We start from the raw sequence: 18,524 nt of genomic DNA on the forward strand, positions 1-18,524 counted from the left end.
AACTTCATGATAGAGTATGAAAGAGTAATGGATACAATTCAAAACTTGGAACAGTTTGATGATCACATTTCAAGGACAAAGAAACCAAGCAAACTTTGGTCCCATTACTACATTGAGTACCAAGCAATGAGAATGTACAATCGCAAAATCTTCATCAAGTTTCAAGTTGAGTTGAAAAGAACAACTAGATTTCAAATAAATGAAGTAGAGAAGTTCAAAACTTATGAAGTTTTTTTGGCATTGAATCAAAATATTCAAGTAATCAGAAGAAGGAAGTACCTTGTTATTGTGGACTTGGAAAAGGAGGATTTCAACTGCATTTGCTCAAAGTTTGAGAAAGATGGACTTCTATGCTGCCATGTATTGAAAGTAATGCTCCACCTCAATGCAATGAAGATACCAGAAAAATATATTATTGAAAGATGGACAAAAAAAGAGTACAAAGGTCTTGAGGGAAAAGGCAATGGAAATATACCTTTAGCACAGAGCTCAATCCTGAGATTCAACATTTTGTCAAGGAAAAGTGCAGAAATAGCATCAAATGGATCGAAAAGCTATGAAACTTTCCAGTTTGTAGTGGAAGAGATGGACAAAATTGCTAAACAATTGGAATTATTGTGTTCAAATAAAGATGCTGAGCAGGAGATCAATGATTCAGATCCAAATGCAGAAGACAATTTGAACTCACATGAAAAAGGCAATCAACAATCTGAGGAAAATATAGATGAAATATTGTTGGATCTAGATATTGCAAAATCCAAAGGCAGGCCAACTCAAAGATACAAGACAATCAGGGAAGAAATACAGCAAAAAGAACTATATCATTGCAGTCATTGTCAGAGGACAGATCACACATTTCCAACGTGCCCTCTGAAACACGTTGAGTTTGACTTGCCAAGGAAGAAGAGAAGAAAGGTTAAAAATACAAGAGAACAGGTAACAAAAATTACAAATCCATATGAATTGAATTTTTTTAAAAAAGTAATAAAGAAAGATATTATTTGTTGCAGGATGGTGTAGAGCAGAAAAAGAAAGATGTTTCAAACAAAAGAAAAGATTTGCAACAAGATATATCACAGGAGAAGCATAATTCTGGGGCTGAATTAGAAGGCAAAAAGAAGAGAAATTCATCTTCATCAAAAAGGGGTGGCACAAAAGAATAGAAATGGAAATGACTGAAAATAGAGAGAGGTTTACTTGAATACAATGGAAATAGACATATTCCATAAGTTTCTGTAATATTCTAGAACATGTACTCTGGTTTGTACTTAAATGTTTGTTTCTTATATCAACTACATTTTATGAACTACTTTGCATTTTATCTACCACATGAGTTTATGTACAGTTGTAGCCCTGCAAAAGTTGCCAACTGTCATATTTGAACAAACAAAATTTATTCCAGAATCAATTTCCCTACAAATAAAAAGAGATATAAAAATATAAGGACTAAATAAAAAACAAAATTGTGAAAAAAATAATGATTCTAAAAAAAATTTACCTGAGCAAAGTCAATCACTAGTTTCTTTGTTCCTGTACCGAGAACAGAATTGTCTGGATAGAAGAAAAGACGGTTGACATATTGAATCCTAATGTTTTGAATGTCTTTTTGAGAGAAATGGTTTGTCAGCTGAACTCTTGGACCCCATAGTTCCATGTATTTTAGAGTAAAAACTCCGCAATCAAAACTAGGAAAAAGAAAAAGGACATAAGTAACCACAGTTACTTATCATAAAAAATAAAACAAACAAAAAAAAATTAAAAAAAGCTAATGCAGTTATGGTCATACTATTTACTCTGTAAATTTACTAATGAAATCTATTGCAATTCTAGTCCATGTTGTACTAAGAAACAGGCTCTTATCCCATCTAGTAATTCTGAATGAAACAATTGACAAATAGGAACTAAATTTTTTGAATGATAATCATAACAAACAAACTAAAATTGTGCATTAACAGCAAAACAAACAGGTTATGCAACAATTAGAAAAACAGAATAGTCAAGAATTTCTGAATGACCAACAGAACATACAAGATTCCTGTCAACAAGAGAACAATTGGGCATCTGTACAACTCTAACCAACAAAAACAAACAAATAAAAAATATTATTGGACTAAAAGTTACAGTAAAGAAAAACAACTTACAGATTATTTTGGCGAGGTACTGGTGGATATACAATTTTGAAAGCATCAAAATTGATTTGATATTCTTCCATGATGGAATTCCAAGCAAGTGCAAAATTGGATGTCTACAAAACATAAAAAGAAAACTCTGTAATTATAAATTCCAAATCACAAATTGAACAGTAATACATATATTTAAAAATTTGAAAATAAACTGACCAATCTATTCTTAACTTCATCTTGATATTCAGAACCTTCTTCATGTAATGAGTCAAGAAAGACAAACATTTCATCTTTCAGATGAACAATGAAAACAAACCAGTGGCGCTTGTAGAGAATTGGAAAGAAGAGCTGAAACAATTAAATAAAACAAATTATAAATGTAAAAGGAAATATGAAATTAAATATGACAAGTAATTTACAAATTCACAAACCATTTGGATTTTGAGGGGTGAGATAAATGAAACAAATATCGGCAGAACACAGAGACAACAAAATTAGAAACTTCATGTCCAAAATTAAATGATCCTCCAAAAGAACTGAATTTGCAGTGAACACCATCAATTTCAACTGCATGTCGTCTACATTCAGAATACAAATAAATTCAAATTACAAATCATACATTGAAAATGAAGATTATTAGAAAAAAAAGTACAAAATAGTACTTACTCTTGATATCTGCTTGTTGATAGAGTGCAGACAGCATTATAAATTTGTCTTTCATATTGTGAGACTGTGAAGTTTGATCTTTGAGGAGTATAAGGATCTGTGCAATACTTTGCGGGATTGATTACCCTTCTAAGATCGTGATGAATTGGTTTTGTTCCAGAAGTACTTGGATTGAAATTCTTCATGTTGCATAACAAAACTCTTTCTGGACTAGCAAAGGTTTTGAAGTTTTGTTTCTGAGAATCCAACATAATTCTATTCATTTTATTGTACATCATGTTGGTTTTGTTTCCAATATCAGCACATTTCTTAGAGAATTTCTTTTCACCAATAAAAACAACATCAGGTGAATCCTGAAATTTAACAAATAAATTAAATAGTACAGTTAGAAACATATTAAAAAAAGAAGATCAAAATAACTAGAAATAAAAAATAATAATTATTAGCTTATAACCAGAACAGAAAAATGATAAATAAAAGTAAGGTATAGGGCATGGAATATTTGAAATATCAATATGAAATAACAGTTAAGCAAATAAACTAGTGATGTTCAACAGCAAACTTACAAACTTGAGATTATAAATTGAATAAAAAGAAATGAATAAGCAGTGAGAAGAAAAACCTTTTGGAATAAAAAAAGAAAGAATGTATGTTATTACTAGAACTGAAATACATTGTAACCTACAAGAATTACAGCAAAACTATGGAGAACAATAATGCAAAAATGGAATTAGAAAAATTTTTAAACACCATTTAATTTCAAAAAGGGAACATCAATGAAAATAAACTATGAGATTATTCATACCTTTATGATGTGACAACCTTTTTCATTTTCTTTGTTTTCATTGAGAGAAGCATTAGGAGAAGTTGAATTTTCAAGTGTCACCATGTACATCTTATCCTAAAATTTTAAAATTTAACAAATGAAAGTTTAGTTTGTATATACAGAAGAAATAAAGAAAGAAATTAATGTCAGAATTACCGGACTGTCTGAACAGATTATTAGGCTTTCAACAGCAGCAGCAAAAGTTTGAGACAACTTTCTTGGAGTGATCTGCAAGATTTGTATAAATCAATATAATGTTCTAAAAAAGTATTCCTTATGAAATTTGAAGTTACTTCACAAGTACCTTATTTCTTAAAACATGATTTGGGGAGTATGAATCAGGAATAACTTGATATGAATCTGCAAGATGAGCAGTTGTAATTTCTTTTTTGAAATCATCATTTTCATGATGGAGGTCATCATCAGAACCCCAGATTTTAAAAGACGGTTGATCATGAAAAACTTGATTGTTTCGAGCTACAGCAATAACATAAGAATTAGAAACAAAAAATATGGCAACAAAAAGTAAGAGGACCATAGTACAGTGCACTAAAATCACATGACAAAAGAAATGAAATATTACAATAACTCAATTTTTTTGATGCTAGAACAATTAAAGATATACAAGTAAAAACAAATGAGATTCCATTAAAAAAAATTTACCAGTCAAGGCAGAATTTTTCTCTGTTTCATCTGGTGGATTAATAGGAACATGACCTTCAATGTTAAATAGGCACAAACATCAATAATTCATATTTAATTTTTTAAAAAACAGATTAACAAATTTAGAAAAAAAAATAACCTGTTTTGTTCAACTTTGTCATTATTTCATCAATGTTGATATGTTTAATCTGCACAGATAAAAAATGACAGTTAAAAACTATCAACAATTACAGTTCTATATATTCAGATTATAATGATTGAAATAAAAATGAAAGAAAAACCTCTTCTGAAGAATTCAAAATGGTAGACTTATTCACAGGATTAAATTCTTCATTTGGAATTGGCAACTTATCATCATCTAGTACTGTTTTACTGTTTCCCTACAAAAAAAAATAAAAGGACAAAAAAATGCTTAATGATTCACATGACTATTAGAATAAAAAAAATTGAAATGAGAACAGAAAACAATGTACCTTTGGAGATGAGGTGAAATTGTTATTTTTTTGCACAGCTTGATTAACATCATCATTATTTTCTTCAACTGGTTCATGATCTGGTTCAATTCCTTAATTTAAAATTTATAAAAAAAATCAAGACATATGAATGGAAAAAAATTAAAAATAAAATAAACAACAAAATTCGTAAATTAAAAGTAATAACCTGAATTTTCATGTGTAGTAGGTTGAGTAGGATAATTGGAACTGCAATCAGCTAACAACAACAGAACATCTATAAGAAGTTTCTTAGCCTTGTCTTCAAAGATTTCATCTTCTTTTCCAAAATGATTACAGAGCAAATGACAAATTTTGTCTTGAACATCACTTGGCAACAGATCACCAACAGAACTTTTGAGCATATCAGCAAATGAAGATGAGCTATTATTCACCTAAAAAATTAAAACAGAATTTTCAATTCCAATCTAAGAAAATTTATTAGAACTTGAAAAGATAAAAAATTTGAAAAAAAAACTAAACATTTACCATTTGGTAACAAGTTGAAGCAATATCATTGACTGGTCTTTTTCCATACACTCCTTCAGATATTTTATCAAATTTGGAATAGTCCTTAATCATAGATCTTTTCCAAACTTTAATTCTTGGTGTATCAAGTAATACTTTTTGTGAACCAAAGTTGAGAAAATCCAGGTAATTAACCTATGAAACATTGAATATAGAAATTAAATGAATAGTCATTTAGTACAAAATATAAATTAGCATAAATGGAGGGAAAAAAATTTACCGCTAAATGGAATAAACAACCACCAAAAGTTTTCGATTTCTCAATCTTGCTAATGTGTTCCATCAACCAGTCAAAACCTAACTTGCACCAGTCCAAACTTTCAATTAAGTCCATGTCTTCAAAGGCACTTAGGTATTTTGTACCTGGAATCAAAGAAGAGTTTGGACAAAGGAAGCAATTCAAGGAAACAATCATAAAGCAGATGAGAATTTGATCATCAGGAAATTCTTCATTTTTAATTAACTTTTCTCCAATGAACTTGACAGAAGGAATAGAAGTTTTCCCAAAAATCTGAAGAATCTTTTGTTTGCCAGAATCAAATTTTGAATGGATTGTACTACCACCAACAGGGAGGCCTAGCACAACATGGACAGATTGCTTGTTCAATGGAATAAGTTTTTGGCCCAAAACTATATCAGAACAGTTCACATCTACTTGTTTTGCAATCCAGAGAGCAAAAGAATTGGGAACAAAACACTTGTCAAATAGCAGCATGCTTTGAAAACAAGAATTTTCAATGACTGTTTTGTGATGTGGACTTAAAGAATCAAGAACTTTTGAGAAATATTTGACTGAGAATCTAGAGAATGCATCAGACTTCAAATCAGTGTCAACATTTTTGTCCTGACAAAAAGAAAATAAAACAATTTAATCAATAAATAAAAACCAAACATAGATATAAAAGGGCATTGCAAAAAACTAACCTTAAAATTTTGATCACCTATGTTGTGATGAATATTAAGCTTTTTTTTCAAACTGTTGATAATTTGATCCCTTTGTATGATATCACGTAGAACCTGATTTATCATTACATCATTGTCCAATTCAATAGATTCAGACCATTTCATCTAAAAAAAATTCAAAATTAAAAACAAGAATGATGGAAAAATATAAAATGAAAAATAACAAACAAAATAATTACCTTAATGTTATCATCTTCACTTCTTTTAGACTTACTGAGTTTCCTTTTCAAAGTTTTCAGAAGTTCATTTGTAGAAATTTCATTTACATGTGGTTGTGAAACATCCATATCCTAAAAAAACATATTAAACAATTAAAACATTGCAAATGTGCTATGAAACATGGCTACAACAGAGCTACAACTGCATACTAATGAAAAAAATAATGAAAGAATAATGGATACTATTCTGACCTTGGAACAACATGACAATTCAAGAACAAATAAAACAAGAAAATATTGGTCCTACTATTACATTGGCTACCAAGCAATGAGAATGTATAATTGCAAACTCTTCATGAATTTACAAATGGAAATGAAAAGAACAACTATATTACAAATCAATGAAATTGAAATGTAAAATAAACTTACATGACTGGCTGAGTTATCATCAGAATCACAATTGTAATCATCATCTTTAGCAGGCAAAGACTCAGAATTAATATCATCAGATTCACTTATGGGCTGGCTACAATTATCCAATTTTGAACGCTTTTGGTGAACCATCTATTAAAAATAGCAATAAAAAATCAATAAAGTTTGGCAGACTATAAATTATAAAATAAGTGAAGGTATGCATTAAAAAAAAGATATATATAATTCCTCAGAAATTGACCACTTTATTCAGGAAAAAAATGAACATTACTTAAACATGGCAAACGAACAAAATTAACTCCCAGTACAATATATACGTTGGTTAGTACTTTCAACTTGTAAGTCAAATGTTATAGTATATCTCCATGTCCTCACAAATATATGCAAAGAGGTCCACACTATGATAAAAAGTCAAACAATCTCACAAACTTAAGCCCTGTACACCTGATTCACACTAGGGAACATGACCATTCCACAGTTGGTCTATGCAGAGGCACGCAATCCAATGAATCCAGTCTACTACAAACATTAGCAGTAGAACCGACACAAATGGCGTCTAAATCCCTAAAGGGGAAGAAATGTTAGACCTAAGTACATAAACACGAGTCCAATAACAAAAATGGGGTTTGCACTAGAGTGTAATCCAGTCTACTACAAACATTATGAACAGCTACAAAAAGACATCCAAATCCCACAAGGCTAACAAATTTGCATAGATCATAAAGTTCTCAATAAACTAGCGTAACAAAATCAATTAACCTGCCTGCCTGCCCTAACTTAACATAAATTAAATTAAGGGGCTGTCTATATAGGAATCGAATGATCTATATAAGTTAAAACCTATATTGATCTACACTTCAGATCAATATCTCAGGCTTCATATTTCTAGCTTACATTTGAGTACACACAAAGAACTAGAAAACAAAATACAACGTGGATATAGTACTTATGTAGCAATAGTAATACAACACACAACTAAATCACACACATCATCATGATGCAAAGTTTCTGAATCTGTACAACAGTTCTTTTGATGACCCATCTAATAATTAAAACAAAGGGAGAGAGACAAAAAAAAAGCACAAGGAGTTATTATAAGGATGCACATATTAGAAGCAATGGAAAAAATGAAATGAGAAATAGAACATTGCATAGCACACAGGGAAAATAGAAACATAATCAATACATAAATCACAGCAATAATTCACTATCAGATCTACAGCTAACAATAATTCATCAGCTAGCAAGCTAAACAAATAGTTGAAGACTACAAATAAAGTACAAATAGTCAGAGATACAAAATAATGCAACACAAACTTCTATAAATCCAAACATGAGCAAACTTCTTCACAAACATCATTCAAAACAAATCACACGCATCTACTAAAATAGCAACTCGCAGATTCAACAAATCACAACCTAACATCCGGAGAACAAGGGAGCAACTATAGAATCAACTCAAATTCCCATGGGAAAAACTAGATCTAACTTTACACATCACAGATCACATAGCACAATTCGTAAATCACATATCACATATCACAGATCACACATCACACATCACATAAACGAAACTTTCTAGAACATCGCATAGCACAAATTTATGAACAAATATATCACAGAAACCTAAAAAAAATCACAAAAGCAAAATCGAACACGAATCATGGGGATTCAATGAAACAAACACCGAAACAAAAGGTGCTCAGATCTACGAAAACTAGAATGACTAGTACTACAGAATCAACGAAACACAACATGTAGCATGCTAAATAGGAGATGGAAATGAACAAAAAAGAAAAAAAAAACAAAAAGGAAAGCCACTGGAATAATCTTGCGCAATCGACGGCGCGACACCTCCGCAACAGCAGCAGACGCCGAGTCGACTCGCCGAAGAGCAGCCTCGTCGCCTCGCTAAATCGCCACCGCGTCGCCGGAGACGATGAGAACGAGACGACGAAATCGTCAACCTCTCCTTCTATAACTCTCTCTCTCTCTCCATCGGCAAAAGCACAACTAGCGGAGCAAAACAACAACGAATCGAGCAGCAAGCTAACAAATGAAGCTAGAGAAGAATCAAAACATACTCACCGGAGAAAAAGAGGAGAAGGAGCTCGAGGACAAGATGGAGAAGCCCACACCGCAAACTCCAGTGGAATCACCGCCGCGACGTAGCCTGCATGAATCCACACCGCGGCGTAGCTTACGCCGCGTCGTCGCTTCCCGGAGTCGCCGACGAAATCTCCGCCGAAATCGCCGGACGAGACGACGAGGAAAAAGGCAAAAAGCAAAATGAATCTCTCACTCTCTCTCTCTAGTCTGATTCAGACAATCTCTCTCTCCGGTGCGGATTTCAAAATTTGAATAGTGTATGTGGGTCCCACCATTAACACTCTCTCACAAAAAAATCTCTCTCTGTCGGCAACACAAAGTGGGTCCCACAAAAATGTAAAAAAAAAAAGAAGCCCATTTAGCCCACGTATGGAAGCCCGAACTTACAATAATCAAAAGCCCACATACAAAAGAAAACAAAAGTTTAGATAGCACGAATCTCAAACAAAATCCAAGGGACCAAAAAACGAATGATACAGCCCAACAAAAACATGCGACAGCCATATAGCCTTTCCGTTTAGTTTATATATGGGCTATTTAATTGGGCCAAGTAAGCCTACATTGTTGAAATGGGCTACTTTTACAAGGAAATTCACATTGCAGGGTCCCGCCAGATCACCCATGGCCAGGTTGGTTACAACCCGTTCCTTCCCCGGAAAATTGCCACCCCTACTAGCTATAGCTAGCGATCTGCTGGCTGCCGTCACTACAACGTTTGTTCCCTGTGCTCTAATATATAGCTATTAGTTACATTTTTACGGTCTCTTCGATTAATCTCTTAAGAAAATGGGTGTGATATTATGTCTTTTTTTCTAAGAACTTTATTATGTCCCTTCAAACCCTCTCTCGGAGACTAATCGAACACGGCTTTAAAGAGACTGTAAAGTCACTCCTTAATTTAAGAGAAGACAGCCGTGTTTATCTAGTGAAGGAGCTATAAACTTTGCCTTTCTTAAGAAAATGACTAGTCAAGAACTCTATTAATTATACTACATTTCAGTGGCCGGTCATTCTGATCCAAATGTGTCGTGGTCGTTAATTAATTACCACTCAAAATCACTGTCCATAGTTCGGCAGGCGACTCCTACCAGATAAGAATAAATACATTAAATTGCCACTGTATACGTAGTGCTGATCTATCAGTTAGGAATATTTGTACAATCATATAGGAAGCCACATGGAACTCAAGTATGTCCAGCTAGCCACTCTTAATTAGGTGGATTAGTACATATATATTAGCTTTCCTCCTCAAAAATAAAATGTGGATAATTGTCAGCTACAATTTTCCTTTTCATTCCACTTTCGGAAGTTAAGGGAAAGAAACTGATAGTGAAATATTAATATATAATATGCTTGTAAGAATACTTGCCAATTGAGATTCGGAAAGTAACTTTTGCGTGTTTTTGAAAAGGAGGACAAAGGGAACCATTTTGACTCGATGGTTGCATATAAATTAACAACCAAAACTAACAAACGGATAATAATAATCCATAATCGATTCCTCTTTCAAGGCCATCGTGTTCCTCTTACAGTTGGTTACATAATCCATGCTTTGCCCTTGATCATATAGTTAAATTGCTCCGATCATTTAATCTATGGCTGATAAGCCTAGCAACAATGAACTAAGCAAGCAAAATTAATTTTTGGGTAAGACATTTAAATATATGTTTTAAAGTACTTTAAAAGTCTATACTAGAAAAAAAAAACTACTAAAAATCAATATTATTTTACGAGAACCCCTATAAATTGCAGGCGGGCCATAAGTGTCCTTTCATGCAAAAATCACTTCCACAAGAGGTGATTCAGGGGTCACATGTGACAATTTATTTTTGCATGCGTCCCCTTAAGAGGTCCACCTACGAGAATAGGTGCATTATCACAGGCGGACCTTTTGAGGGGCCGCATGTGAAAATACATTTTTGCACGTGGCCAACGTGTGACCCACGCAACCCACTCCTCCTTTGCCTTTTCCTCGGTGCGCATACTTCCTTTTTATCTTCTCCTTCTCCTCCTCTCCACCTCTTCCCTTTCCATCCCATCACTCATCTCCCACTCCCTCTCCCCTTCTCTTCTCCATCACCGGTCTCACGAGCAGGTGGCGTGGAGACGGTGGCCACAGGGGCGGGCGGGCGCTGGCGTGCGGATCCACTGCTCCCAACCTAAGGAACAGTGACGGCAGGAGCGAGCGGCCACAGCGACCGGCTGGTAGATCCGCCGTGCACAGATCGAGGCGCCACCCCCATCCTCGGGAGCGAGCGGCCACGACAGCTGGCGGGCGGATCCGTTGCCCTTGTCCATCGGAGCAACGCCGGTGGGCGGATCCGCCACTCCCGCCCTCAGGAGCTACGGTGGAAGCAAACGGTCACGGTGACCAGCAGGAGAATTCGCCGCCCCCGCCATCAGGAGCGACTGCGGTGCAGGGATATGCTGCCCTTGTCCTCGGGAGCAGCGGGCTCAGGCAGTGGGACGGGAGCAGGGGCGACGATGATGGCAGTGATGGAGGCTGCGATGATGACAATGACGGTAACAGCTGCACGATGACGATGGCAGTGATGGCTGCTCCAACAACACTGGTGGTGGTGGCTGCTCCGACGACGACGGCAGCAGTGACTAGTGTCGACGGGAGATACCCGTAGACCGGATATAGAGGGTATTGGGGTACGCTGGTACGAGGATCTATGTAATACGACATCAAGCAAATAAAAGACAAGGATTATACTGGTTCAGGCCCCTTGATAGGTAATAGCCCTAATCCAGTTGATATGGGATTATATGGTGGAAACCACAAATTACAAAGGAAATAGCAGAACTCGATGATACCGACGAGACTGTAGTCGAGTTGGTTCGACTAGATCATCCGGCGACTTGGCTCCTGTAGGCTCCGACTTTGTAGGCTGTGGTGGTTGTGTTGGCGATGAGATTCGATGCCTTAGGTCCTCCCGGGGGGTCCCTTTTATACCGCGGGTCAGTTGATCTCCAAGTAGAACTTGGAGATATCAGACCCCACATGATACAGTAAAGACCCAGTTCAGTCCGAGTAGGACTCCTTCCGTCCGTGGATTCCGTTTTTGTTACACGATGAATTTCCTTAATGCGTACAGGAAACATCCGTGTACGCACAGGTATACCGTATCGATATACAACATACATCGAAGGGTAGAGGGTATACCTTATCCATAACCCTGACAACTAGAGTTTCGGTAGAATCGGGGACGCTAGGGTTTTAGGCGACTTTGTTTTTTGGGATTTTTTTTACCGAAACTATTTTCACGGACGATCAGCATAGGTGACAGTGTACGTCAATCCCTTTTTCACATGCGGTTGCGCTACCCGCATGAAAAAATGTTAGATTTCCGCAGATACCTGGATATAGGCGAGCCGCTTGGTCATATACAAAAATCAGTTTTGGCCATATGGAAAAATGATTTTTGTACTTAAAAAAATCTCAAAATAAACTACTTTCTAAATCAAGTTTTAGAATTTAAATTTTGGTCACGCGCGCAGTTGATAAGACAACAAGTATACAATGAGACGCTTAAACTAGATATCTGGCGAAGACCGACCGTTAAACCAGGAAAGCTAGAGCAATACATGAAGTGGTTTAATCCGAGTAAAAGACCGGAGATGCATATATGAACCCACAAACTCAACGATTCAACCATTTGTCCGAGTTTAACAACTGCCGCTAATTTATATGGTCCAATTACCTCAAAACTTGATGTAAGCAAAAGAGACCTAACAGGATATGTACATATGCAAATTAGGTCAGGTTTGTTTGGTTTGTGAACTGTGCCAAGTGAAATTTTGGCAACATTTTGCTACACTTGGCGTTTAACTGTTCGCTAGAGGCCAAAAGTAGGATTAAGTCGCATTAGTTCTCCTTATCTATTTATAAAGTAGAATTTCACCAAATTAATTATGCTGGGAGCTAGAAAACGATTTTGGCACATCCATATCTTGGTAAATCCAAAACTTTGGCTTTGGCTCACACATAGGACGTATCCTAGCTCCTAACCTAGTCCAATATAATTAATTCACTTGGCATGCAGTTTACTCAAATCTAGTAAAAAAAATATAGCGGCCGTTACCCAATGTTTCTTCTCCACAATCATTTCCTAGGGGCAATTGATCAATAAAGTAGGTGCAAGCAATCCAAGCATGCAGCCAGTGGAAGTTAGAATCGATCGACAAGAGAAAAATCACTCAGAGAAAAGGATGGTTGAATTGATCAGGATGTATCAGGCCGCGTGAGTGTAATGCCAATATGGCATTGCAATCTGTATATTATATTCATGTTTACTAATAATTAATGGAAAAATTAAGTCCTCTGTGAGCTAGAGAATTTTCTTTAGTTTTGCTAACTAATAGGCTAATTCATATTAAAATTAATGAGTAAAGACGGATAATTCACTGAATACAACATCACACAATGTCATGCCAAGCTTGTTTGTACCATACAAGAGCCAATTGCCTTATTGCGAGACGAGATTTAAGAGCCTATTAATTAATGGTGCATTCTTTTCAGCGTATGTTTCACCTAAGCTCTACAGGCGCATGAAAAAAATCATTAACACGTAATTAATTAAATATTAAGTACTATAAATCTAAAAAGTAGATTTTTTATCAGGAAATGTGCTAACTGAAAACGAAGTTGCCCTTTATAACTCACCCTAAATCATAACCTCCTTGTCTCATATACTTCCCATGCGTATTAGATTTCCAAGATTCTCGAGCGGTCTTCAAAACTAATAAAATTAACGGACGGCACAAATAAAAAAAAAAGTTAAAATGGAAAAATATACTACCATGTCTTACATGGGCATGTAAGGTTCCAAACGTCATCAATCAAGTAAGTAATGAACACCTATAAAAAAGATATGCTCCCTTCATTCTAAAATACAATCACTTCTAACATTTAGAACTTATTCTACAAAATAAACACTGTTACCACTATTCAAAGTACTTACTTATCTCATCAATTATTTCTTATTTAAATTTTTTCCTGTTTTACCCTAACCCTTCTCACTTCTAAGCAGACTCAACCATTCACCATTTATGAAGGGACGCTAAAAATTTTCTTTCTCAACCTTAGTTAAGCAACCTATAGTTCTTACATATTGACGTGCAATTCTTTTACGCATTCGGAAATAAAAAAGTTAAGCAACCTATAGCTAGCTATACTTACGTTTTAAAATGGACTGTGGTATACGTCCATATGCATGCATTATTTCATGCAGGTTTTGCACGTATATGTGCACGTATATCTGCTCCAGTCTTTTGTGCAATATGTGCGCTGGACAACATTATATTACAACCGAAATTCAGTGGTCGGAGACAGCTTTGGGATGGATGTACTTGCGTATGCTTTCCACTACTCATGCATGTCCATCTGCAAAAGATTTGTCGGAGCCAGCTAAGAAGAAAATATTCTCACACTGTTGCCGGATTGCAATTGGCTAGCTAGCTACCTATATATCCGCATATGCCTGCACATGGATTATATTCAGCTAGTTTCTTGTCGATTGAGAGGTAGATGCAAATTACAAAATATACTATTATAAACTCACCAAGCGATCGATATTTATACGAGGAGCTTTGATGTAGTGATGTAATTATGTATAGCTGTAAATTTTATCCACCAGCAGGATTCAATTTATGTTTTTTTTTTAATTATATGGAAGACGCACAGGTGTACATATTTATACACAAGTGAATATACCCTATAAGAATATACTTTCAAAGAAACAGAAGCCAATGGTAAATCTATGGCCTTACTAAATTTTTATTGATGGCACCTGAGTGTGCATAATGTTTGTGGGCATTAGAATTTGAAATCTACACCCATGATGTGCGTGTGCACACATATGTTAACATTAGAAATTCTGGGACTCGTATACTATTTTAGTTGAAATCTATGTATATGTTAAATATGTGTAGAAGATATACGTATATAGGAGTAATTGGTAAGATAACTTTTTACCGTTCCTAAGTAATACCTATAGGTACAAATATTTAGTGTAAAATTTGGTAAATTCTATGTACCTAATTAATTAGGTATTCCTTGTACTATTTTTTACCTAAAATTTAGTGCTCATGTTTATGATATAAAAACATAATTATAAGTAATAAATTTAAAATACAAATGGAATAGTATATTTCATAAAAAAATCATCATAAAGTAATTGGTGTTCAAAGTTTTATTCTAATCAAACAAAATATATCTTATTTTTAATTGGAGTAAGTATGTATTTATGTGATAAAAAGCATAATCATAAGTAAACTTTTTTTCAATATTAATTAATTATACCAATCTATCTATCTATTATATACTAAAAGTCCATTAAACTTCCTACAAACGCTCTCGTACTGCCACATGGTACTCCTAGAAACGCTCTTAAACCGCTATGTGGCATTCTAATGGATTAAGAAAATCTAGCCCTCGATTTTTATTTAAATTGGCAGGCCCATTATTTCAAACCATTAGATTGGATTGGATTAGATTGAATTTAGTGCCTTCTTGTCCTCTCTCTCTCATGTACGTACGTGTCCCTCCCCACACACGTATGTACGTACCGTCGTACCCTCACCAATTTTTCTTTCCGTTTACCCCCTTTATTTTTCTCACTTGAGATACCTTATAATATGTGTATATTACCTTCATTTTTTATGCTGTTGATTTTTGCGTATATATTTGATTTTAAAGATTAAACAAAAATATGTCATTATAATTTATTTTATTGTGATTTTACATTAATGACTTATGTTGGTTATGTTTTAGTGCAAAATACATTACAACTGATGACGTTGACATGAAATAAATAATTCCATAACAAATTTTTAAAAATATTTCACATCAGATTTATAGTTTCAAATATTGCTTAACAAATATAAATCGCTAATTGGAATCTACATGCAAATTAACAATGTATTTAGTCGTGTGTTTTTTCAAGTATATATGGTATAAATTTTAACTCGGGTGAGATTAAGATTCACAAATAGTTTTGGAATTTTCCTTTCTTCCTTGCACTCCTACCAACGCTTCTAGGCTGCCACATGTCCTACTAATAAATTAGAAAAAAATCATACAAATCTTAAGAAAAAAGGAAATCATATATCTATATATTTTCATTTAAATCGGTGGACCCATTATTTTTAACCGTTAGATCAAACTTAAAAAAGAACCAATACTTTCCACCTCCACCTCCCTCTCTGTACATCACAGATTGGATCAAACAATAAAAAAAACATATGTACCATGTCTCCTCAGGTACTTATATACGTACTCTCCATCCATTGCATGCGTACAATTATATATTCTACTGCCATAATTTTTAAGCAATATATCCGTTTTTTTAATTTATTGGAACTATTATTAAATTTATTAATGAACCAAGAATATGGGATATATATTGCTCATATTATCATATATAACATTTGGACATACTACCTCCGTTTTTTAATATATGGCACTGTTAACTTTTTGATAAATGTTTGACCATTCGTCTTATTCAAAAAATTTTATAAATATATAAAAAAATTGAAGCTATTCTTAAATAAATTTTGACGATAAATTAAGTCATAAAAAATAAATGATAATTACATAATATTTCTAATAAGATAAATTATCAAACGTATAAAAAAACAACAGCATGATATATTAAAAAAAGGAAGGAGTAGAACCCTATGCTTTGCATGCCAACTAAATATCAATGGAACATTGTAAGAAATTGGAAATAAATTTATCATTGTAAACATTTACATGTATAAATTAGATAGATGGTGTGGAAGGAAATAAAAATTATAAATTCAATGACAGAAAATTATTGCTACACACACAATTCAAATACCACAAGTTGGTGACCATCTATAGGACTCAGCCAAGCACAACAAAAACTTGTAGAAATGGACGCCGCGTGCCGCCGACTTGCCCAACAGCAGCAGGTAGTTGCCGAGGTGTCATAGGTTTGCTAATGAAGATTGAAGATAATAACATCATTGCTGTCCAGGGAGCATTGAGATGTAAAGCTCTTGGAGCATGGCTTAGAATCGTGATTATCAAAGAAAATCTTAAAAATTGAACTCATTTAAACCGATTGTCCTATACTTTCTACTTTATAACCATTAGATTAGATTGATCTAAACAAATAAATAGGATCATAAGTGATCAAGTCCGACCTCTGCTCCTCCTTTACAAACCGACTCTGAATATTGTTCGATATGGCTACTAGCAAAAGGGTCTATTGATGTGCTGGTTGGTGGGAAATGCTAAGCTGGACTTTGGTCCCATGAGAATAGTCCAGCAATGGAAAGATGTTTTTTCTGTGTATGTGCTTTGCCTAAAAAAATATAAATATGCTTTTTGTCGACTCGCCCGGGGAAATATAGATGACTCGCCCTGGGAGAACGGGAGATACCATGCTGGCGCACTGTCGTCGCCACGAGGAGAGGTGAGACCAAGCTGTGGGGCACGCGCCTTGACGTGGTCTGCCTAAGGGCACACGACACCAGCATGGTGTCACCGACCTGCCAAGCGTCCACTCACTGTTTAACCTGTCATATCTCTCTATACACGAATAATCGTCTCACTCTAATTAAAAATAAATAGATTGCTATGTCTAATACATTAGATGAAACACCTCAAAATTTATTACTGTCCTAAAATACGTAAAGACATCTACAGTATAGAAGAAAAAGTTTTACTAAGTTTGAAAACTAAAAAAAGATATACTAAATATTTTTTAAAAAATAAACACATGGTAGAAAATAGATAGGAATCAACTTCTTTATTGTAATATACTACCTCCGTCCCAAAATATAACAACTTTTAGCTATGAATCTGGACACACAGTTGTCCAGATTCATAACTAAAAATACTTGTATTTTAGGATGGATGGAGTAATATTTTTTAGTTTAAAATTTTATACGATGTAAGGGTAATTAGCATAAAATCGTAGCCAATGCCCAAACAAATACATATTAAAAAAGGAATCAAAGAATGTTTAGAAAAAAAATATTACCTGCAAATAAACCATCGTAATAAAAATACAAGCAATATTAAATAAGGTGTCCGTGTATATGCGCGGGCTACTTTTCTAGTTTTACATAAAAGGTGTGTTCGATAGTGTAGGTTTGGAGCTAGTAAGTACTTAAAAAACGATTTTTTGTGTTTGAGGACCCATATAGATTGTAGCCGGACCGTAATTAATCGCGTCTACAAAAATCGACCTTCATTTTTTTATACGGGTGTCCCAACCGCATAGAAAATTAGGTTTCGTTCGTATGGAAAAATGTTATTCGTGAGTAGTTGGAGTTAATAACGTGCGTCACTGTAAATGGGGTCAATCTACGATAATATTTGTGCGTGCATCTTCTCTATGATCGATGATAATCTGAAAATTGTTTTGTGCATGTACCGTCATCACCGAAGCTAATACTGTGTGCTACTAATTCTCTTAGCTTAGCTAGGGATGCTGCACTATCGTGCATGCAAGCACACGTCGTTTCATGGATGCTTGCTGCAGGCCTGGATTAGGAGAAACAGGATAGATTAGTGGTTTGATTATTC

General features: G+C 34.5%; 1 long non-coding RNA gene and 1 other non-coding gene across 2 annotated transcripts; both read right to left on the reverse strand.

Moving 5' to 3' along the window:
* Positions 1–969: 969 nt before the first annotated feature.
* On the reverse strand, positions 970–2,549 carry LOC112936209 (uncharacterized). Its single transcript, XR_010734707.1, has 4 exons — positions 2,340–2,549; positions 2,142–2,245; positions 1,499–1,685; positions 970–1,413 (listed from the first exon to the last, which is right to left on the reverse strand). It is a non-coding gene; the product is annotated as an uncharacterized protein (transcript).
* A 3,676-nt stretch (positions 2,550–6,225) lies between these two features.
* On the reverse strand, positions 6,226–6,989 carry LOC136351322 (uncharacterized). The gene is made up of 3 exons (XR_010734332.1): positions 6,848–6,989; positions 6,440–6,550; positions 6,226–6,314 (listed from the first exon to the last, which is right to left on the reverse strand). It is a non-coding gene; the product is annotated as an uncharacterized lncRNA (long non-coding RNA).
* Positions 6,990–18,524: the final 11,535 nt, after the last annotated feature.

Source organism: Oryza sativa, chromosome 8 (assembly GCF_034140825.1).
Source record: "Oryza sativa Japonica Group chromosome 8, ASM3414082v1".
In the NCBI taxonomy this organism is placed as follows: Eukaryota; Viridiplantae; Streptophyta; class Magnoliopsida; order Poales; family Poaceae; genus Oryza; species Oryza sativa.